Source organism: Arachis hypogaea, chromosome 20, assembly GCF_003086295.3.
Source record: "Arachis hypogaea cultivar Tifrunner chromosome 20, arahy.Tifrunner.gnm2.J5K5, whole genome shotgun sequence".
Classification (NCBI taxonomy): Eukaryota; Viridiplantae; Streptophyta; class Magnoliopsida; order Fabales; family Fabaceae; genus Arachis; species Arachis hypogaea.
In genome coordinates this window covers 27,549,264-27,557,528 of record NC_092055.1, presented here as the reverse complement: position 1 = coordinate 27,557,528, position 8,265 = coordinate 27,549,264, and the positions used below count along the sequence as shown (strand labels likewise).

Here is an 8,265-nt window from a genome sequence, read left to right as displayed (position 1 = left end):
AATGGATGGGTAAAAATATTTTTAGTTTAGGAACAACTATCCACTTAAGTGGTTATCGATGTTAATGAGCTGTTACTTAAATGATAGATTGTCTCCAAGAGTTCATTTTTCTTTCATGCTTTACAGTTGAGTGTTTCTTGTTACGATGTTTATAAATGGATCAAGTTTCTGATATAATCATTTTTTGTATATTAGTTGGACTTTTTACCCCAGGAATAGTGAAAATTGCACTATGATAGTGAGAACTCCTTTCAACCTAAACACGAAACCTAATCTTGTTACTGGAGCGTAGTTTGCAATTGCATCTTTCAGGCTAACCGATGGAAGAACCCACATCCAACCAATGTTTTAGTCAAATTTCTCGTTGTATCATTATTGTTCTAACATCTAAACTCTGGCAAAATATTCTTATCCTATATTTAGTTAACTCTATTTATTTAACATTGTAATACTCCCTAAGTCAGCTCTTTGTTTAGCTCACTACTAAACTAATTTAGTCATGAAGTGTTCAAGAAGGGAATCATGGAAACAAATTAGATCTTAGACTGAAACAATTCAGACAGCATCCGGATGGAGAAAGATTAACGAGCCTGCAACACATTACATCAGTATTCGCCCAGTGCCTAGATAGGGAATATGTTTCTATACGCAGCATAAGTGATCATGCAATGCCTGTTGAACACCCCCATGATTTTGTAATAGGAGAGAAAAGAAACATTGATTTAGTTAATTATTTTTAGTATTTTAACAATTTAAATGATATATAGAATGCAAGATATGGGGTTTTGTAGTCAATACCTCTTGTGGATAGTTACTATTGTCCATCTGGGAATTTATCATACGGCTGCACGGTGCGATGATTTTGGATCTATTTTGGCTTGTTCACACATTTATATTCCACGTGAAATATAAAATTATATGATAAGACAAATGCAAGGTAATATGAATTTACAAAGCATTGCCATGGGTTTTATATAATACATACATCAACACAGGTGGGATATGTATAAGCTATTTAAGATTCTTAAAAACTCTTGAAGTGATAAATTATCCTACCTCAATGAAGAATGGATTTGGTGCAATAATAAAATAATAAGTTTAAAACCATGGCAGCAACACAAAAGTATCAAATATTTTGCTGTATATATACCTGTCCGGTAGTAATGAGAGCCAGTAAGGCCCACAATGTGTTTACGAGATGAGCCCTGTTGTTTTCAAGATTTGAGTACACTTGAAAAACAGACATTGGAAGAAACATAACTATAACTCTCATCCTTTAGATTTCTGAAAGTATTAGAATATTCTAACTGAATGTTACTTAAAAACAAAATACAACACGTTATATCAAAATTGTATTAGTTTCATAAAATTCTTCGTCTTATACTCTCCTTTCCTTCCTACACACTTCTTAGAAAGTTATAATATCGGCAACTTCTTTAGCATGTTTATGAATGCACTACTCGGAAAAGATTCTCCCACCAGAAAATGCGTAGTAGTTTTAGGGATTTTTAAGAAGAAAAATAAATGATATTGGCATTTAAAAATAGTAAAATTAATCTTGTTTTGACAAGACAAATAACTCTCCCCAGCCACCATTTGAAAGCTTCTTAGACAGTAGAAATTCACAAGCTTTGCAGATGGCTGGGGAATCAATGTAACTATTTCCAGCAACAATCAACCTATTTATCCCAAACCATGTGGCATAGGTAAAGCAAACTCTCCATGAACCATACCTGTTAAGCAGATTTGAGTGGTTTAGAGGTCTACTAAACTAATAAAGTTCCATTCATCCTAAAAGCAAGAGAGTGAAACCAAAACATGCATAAATTAACTATGAAATCAATAGAAAAAAATTGAAAATAGTGGTTTCCAAAAAGAGAGTAGCCAACCATGAACCATCCGAAGCTTGAACGCTTTCAATATATACAGTGGATTTTTTAATACATCAGCTTATTTCTTCTGGGCGATGCATGGGATATAATTTTCAAACTGATACCAATGCTTGCAGAGAGGCTAATGTACATTCCACATAACTATAGCACATAACACATAGAAATATTAAAAGATTCAAATGATGGGTTAAGGGATAGAAAGAGGAATGCAAAAATTTATACTGAACAAGCATTTGACAACTTAGCAATAATCAATAACTATATCGCCAAAAGTTTCCGCTGGATTTATTATCTGACAAAAGAGAAAGCATTCATCTAAGTATGTATCTAATCTTAATCCAAAATTAACTTCCTAAATTTTCAGGATCAACTCATCAGCTGTAATTCCAAAATCTAGAGGAAAGGCCAAAAATTTTTGTTCACAAACAATAATTTCAAAGTTCTAGCTTTTGTGGCATAACTTCAAATACATGTGCTTGACGAATTGAGAAATGAGTTTTAGGAGAATATGGCAGAGGGAGAATTGACTACATTGTAGCAGATTTTCATACTTTATTGTTCACATGGTGTAATTCAAATAAGCTAATTTCTAATTATTCATAAAAAAAAGTTACTGCCAGCCATCTATATGATCGTGTGAGTTCATATGTTGCAAAGCCACTATCGTTATTCTGAAGAGTTAAGAAAATTCAATAAATAAATAAATACATTTCTAGATAATAACATTGATTTTTCAAAGAGATTCAACAAATTTTAAGAAAACTATTTGCTCATACACCGTGGATCATAGTCAGACACACAAGATATTTAAAATAAATAAATAAATAAAAATTGTTAGAAAAATGAACAAATTAATGAGAAAGAAAAGGTTAAATAAAGAGAGGATACGGTATTTTTACAAGAAAGAAAAAGATAAAATGAAGATCTTCTACCAATCTATCAATGATTTATTTGCTCAAACTACTTAGAATCAGATATTCTAGCTTCAGCCATGATGAGTCTATTACCTGCAATGAGAGCACGATATTAACAGCATCATATAGCCTCTCTGCTTCGATTGGCTCACCAGCAATCTTTGGTGAAGTTTGGAAAGTAATAGAGCAGCCTGAAAAGTAGCATATTTATCAAAGTGCCAGAATAAATTAAACAAGTACAATTTTTTCTACTTTTTTCAATCAATAATTACTTTTAGTTCTTCAGATGTGCAGTCAGATATCGGCCATCCATGATCTTTAGTTGAAAAAGGCCAAGCACCTTTGGAAATGTGACAGTACCAATAATTAAGATCATCTAGACAATCTTCTAAAATCTTTTGGAAGAAAAAGAAGAAAAATGTTGATCAACAAGGGTGAACCGATGCAATAATAGTAATAAAAATGTAAAAGTTACATATGATTTTTTAATAAACGAATGAGCTTTTCTAATAGTTTGGCCATATTCTTCAAGGAGGTTAGATGAAATAATTGCTTGGACAGCAAATACAACATCTTGTAGTTGACTTCCATTGTATCCCTGCAACAAAAATTGGTTACAAGTAAATTTTGTGATGTAAGCTTTAATAGACACTATTATATGACCTTAAGAAATACTCAATAATGCTGCAACAATAGTTTCACATATTATTTTGCACCATATAAATATCAATTTTAAGTTTATATCATTCTTAATCATCTGTGAATATGTCCAATTATATCAAAAACATCTTCTAATCACTCTAATAAGAGAGAATAGGTTGACTAATATGTGGACCTACATTTTCATGCCATCTTCAGCAATCTACAAATAATCATTAAGCCTTGGAAGATGCAACTTGAAGTCCTCTAAATTTGGATCTTCTATCCAACAGCAGAGCATATTCAACACCTGATTGAGAACCATGCAGAATAACATGAACAAGATAATTAGTATTTCATTTTTATCCCCAAAAATAAATGAATAAAAATTGTCAGTATTTTTGCTAATCAAGTCCCTCTCAAGAATTACCTTGTTTACAGGACCTATGCAAATATACCGAGTATTCTCATCTTCATAGTGTATATGCTTCATTACAGTCATTAGAGCCCTTTCTCTCAACTTTTTTCCAGGCCAATGCATCATAATGGGATCAAGATCTCGTGTAAAAGTGGCCCAAAGAACATCTTAAATGAATGGACGAGGATAGTACAAGTCTGCCTACATGAAAACAAAAACAATCTTCTTGTAACATTATCTTTAGCACAATTAAATTGGTAGTTAGCAATTTTAGAAATCAAATGCTAATTTGCTATGCCCCATTGACGAAGTTTCCAACAGTCTGACACTTCTCACTTACATTCTTTCACACAGTTTAATTTCATCACAAAAGGAATTAGCCTCTGCATTGCTCAAGCTTCAAGCCAAGAAAAATTTCAAATTTCAAACAATAGAGGACATTAAATATATAAAAACTATTATTGCATTATCACCTATCAGTTAAAGCTTTTGGGAGAATCAATGCTTTAAAATGGAGATAACATGCTATAATGGTGGTTTACAATGACATTATTCTAAGGACAATGATAAGCATATAAGAAGTATCCTAGTAATTACTTGATTGATAACGGGGTGGCAAACAAAGTAGCCAGTAATAATAATGACATGATGGTTGCCATTGTAGTTTGTAGATGGGTATTATCTGAGCATAAACAATAGTAACCGGTTTTGCTTGGATATAAGTTTTGGTATTAATTTAACAAGATAATTAACATATGATTTTGACGAGAAAAAGAAGCCAATACGAGGAACAAAGTGCAGATTCTATTTCCATGCAATTTTTAACTACAAACGAAAATTCTAAGGGTAGAGGCTTAAAATGTTTTCACAACTTACTAGCATCACTAACCTTAGCACACAAATTGAGAGCTTTATCCCAGTCTATATCATAATATGGTGTGTTATAGAGCTCTTTTCTCAAAGATAACACTGTTGGTATGACTGAACCAACAAACCTCTTGTCAAATAAGTAGGACATGGGCAAATAGACCATTCGGCAACGACACCACATCCTTCCTGTACATCACAAAAAATATACCTCAAAGTAAAAAATACATATAACATTAAACAGTGTTAAAGATAATTCACCCAAAAATAAATTACAATAAACATAGACAACTAATTAAGTAATCAATAATAGAAGTCATTCTTAAGGAATAAGGACCGCATATACCGCATGAACTCATGAACACATACCACTATACCAGCCTTTTATTCAGTAACCATGATATATAGTACTTGATCACAACACAAAGGTTTCCAGATTGAACAACAATAAACTCCAACACAAAGTTTACATCAGAATTCTTTTGTAAAACTTTATGTTAAGTCATCTTGTTCAACTGAAAATGATATATGTATCTCTCCTGCAACAAGATCAGCTTTCGTGTTTAGGTTGAAAGGAGTTCTCACTATCATAGGGTAATTTGCTCTATTCCTGGGTTAAAAAGTCTAACTAATATACAAAAGTTGATCATATCATAAGCTTGATCCATTTGTAAACATCTTAACAAGAAACACTCAACTGTAAAGCATGAAATAAAAATGAACTCTTGGAGACAATCTATCATTTAAGTAACAGCTCATTAACATCGATAACAAGTTAAGTGAATAGTTGTTAAAAATATTTTTACCCATTCATTAGTTCATGTATTCTCTTTGAGAAGACTGATGGAAAAATAACTAGAATAAAGTACAATAATCTAGATGAAATGGAAGAAAGTATGGAAATAGCCATATCTCAAGGGGCATGGAATTATTTCCTATCATTCACATGACCCGAGCACCTATAATCAAAATGTAGAAAATAAACAAGTATACCTCTTAATATTTATATAATGAAAATTTAAAATAAAAAATAAAGAGACTCAAAGATAGGCTAAGATTTTAACTGAAAGCCACATTCCCCTTCCCCCCTCCCCATAATGTTATGTGAGTAACACCTTCATGTGATTAAATCCAGTTATGTGCCTTCTCCATGTCCCTTCCTCTATCATTAGGTCCCTCACCAAGCAATCTCAGAACAACATAATTAAAGACAACATGGTGCTTAGACCTTTAATACTGAAACCCCATGCACCATCCTTATTCTGTAGTTACAGTTAACTAATGAGAATAATTTTTGGGACAAGCCCAGAGATTAGGAAAAAGGATAGGACGAAGCTCTTACCTGTTGATTATAGAGATTCAGAATATTTCTTTTTTATGTTCTTCTGTTAAGATTACATTCAGTGCTCCAGTGACGGAAAGTGTAATTATCTGTTTGATTGGATATCCCATACAGTATTACATATTCATAGTTATCAGGTCAGAGGGAAGACAATGTCAAACATAATTTTGAAGGCAAAAGTTGTAGTATTGTCAAAAACAATGTGTTTCAAGGCCAGAATATGCATAATATATGAATTAACCCAAATATTATCTGAGTTCCACAGTTATCATTTCAAAGAAAAGACAATTTTAAACACAATTTTGAAGGCTAAAATTTCAGTATTGTAAAAAAGCATGCGTTTCAAGGTCAGAATATGTGGAATATAGCAATTAATAAAGAAAAAATTTCACATAGGAGAAAAGATCAACTGTTCAAAATAAAACTTATCAAGCCAAGCATAAGCAACATGTGACCTCCATAACTCCAGTCCAGTGTCCATCGTCACTCTGGAGGGTTGAATGAAAAGTAATGGCCCTTTTTATAAGAAACATCATTAAACTTAAAAGGATTGAGTTTCTGATATCAGAAACTTATAGCTTTGATACCATAACAAAGCACAAAATATAATATACAACCTCCCAGTATAATAATATGATAAAATAATTATCTAAAATATTCTCATTTTAAAGATTTAAAAAATACTTCTGAATTGATTTCCACGTTTGAAGAAGGAACAAGTATAAAACAAGGACACAATATAGTAATATTTGCTTCAATTTTCTAAGAAATTAATGAACTAGCTCAGTGTTTGACCGATTAAAAGCAAATAAAACCATAATTAAAATAAGAATTTCTATAAGAGGGGATTATTATGCCAATAGCAATAAACTTTGTAGACAAGGCTAAGAAAACACCTGCATAAGGATTAGTTTTGCACCCAAATATAATAGAGAAAACAACTCATGATCTTACCACCCTAGACCCACCTATTCAAACTTAACATATGCTGTCACTTTTCCTTTACGTAAAGTTTGAATCATTGATAACTCCAATCTTTAAAATTTTTCAAATAGGGACCACTAATCTAATCAAATGCTCTTGCAACTTTTGATACTTTATTTAAAAATAAAAAAGAATAAAAAATAAAAAGAAATTTAAAAATTATAAATTATAAATAAATAAAACATATTTACTTTAACATGATCATTCCAAAAGAATAGAGTGATACATAAAACATGAAAGAGACAAACAATGCAAAGTCACTAGCAGTGTATTCATCGAAAAAGCATAAAAATGCATCACTCAAGGCATCACCACATTTAAAATAAAAATAAAAATAAAATTTAACAAATTGCTAGTGACCAACAATATCAAATTAGTCCTGGAATCTCGAAGAATAAATATGCACAGTTTTACACAAGAACAACTCAACTTGCAAATTAAATTAAGATACAAAAATGCACGGTGCAATTATAATTATGACTATAATCACAATTATAATTCCTATTATAGGTTTTACCAAGCATCATCATTATTATAATCACTAATCATTTTGTCTTTATTGTCTTCGACAATGACATCAGAAAATGAGGAAAAAACAAACTCAAACACGCAAAGATAGACTTTAAAAACAAAAATTGAAAGAAACTAAACTAAAAAAAAAAAAGAAAAATTGTCAAAACTTAAATAGAAATTAACCTAAAAGAGAAAAAGAGTACCTGAACGTACATGAGGAGATCAGCGCTATGCTTGTGTTCGAAGCAATTCTTGCGGAAACTCTTGCGAGCGGCTTCAATCTGAGCGAGCTCTTTCGGTGATCCGAGATTAGGATCAAACTCCCAAATCTGCTAGCCAACATGATCGTTAAGTGTCCGAAGCCATGGGCTTCTGCCATCGGAAACCTTAAGCTTTCACATTTTCTTTGGTCTAAACAAAATAAGAATGGAAAGAAATTTAAAAGTGACAAAGATAAAATGCAAATGCAAATGCGAAGGTAAAAATGGAAAAGAAAATGGATGTGACGGAAGGTATGTAGGAACAAGAGTAAGTAGATGCCACAGGGTTAAGAAGAAGTCATACGAGGTTGTAGAAACTGACCTGGTTCTGATGGTGGTTATTTGCTGTTGATACCTCTTATGCAATACTTATATGAATATCATACACTGAAAATGTGACTCACGATAAGTCTATGATGCCATGAATGCTTGTATT

General features: G+C 31.8%; 1 pseudogene; it reads right to left on the bottom strand.

Annotated features, from left to right (window-relative positions):
* Window positions 1-581: 581 nt before the first annotated feature.
* LOC112783935 (cycloartenol synthase-like) lies at window positions 582-7,970 on the bottom strand (annotated as a pseudogene).
* Between the last annotated feature and the right edge of the window lie 295 nt (window positions 7,971-8,265).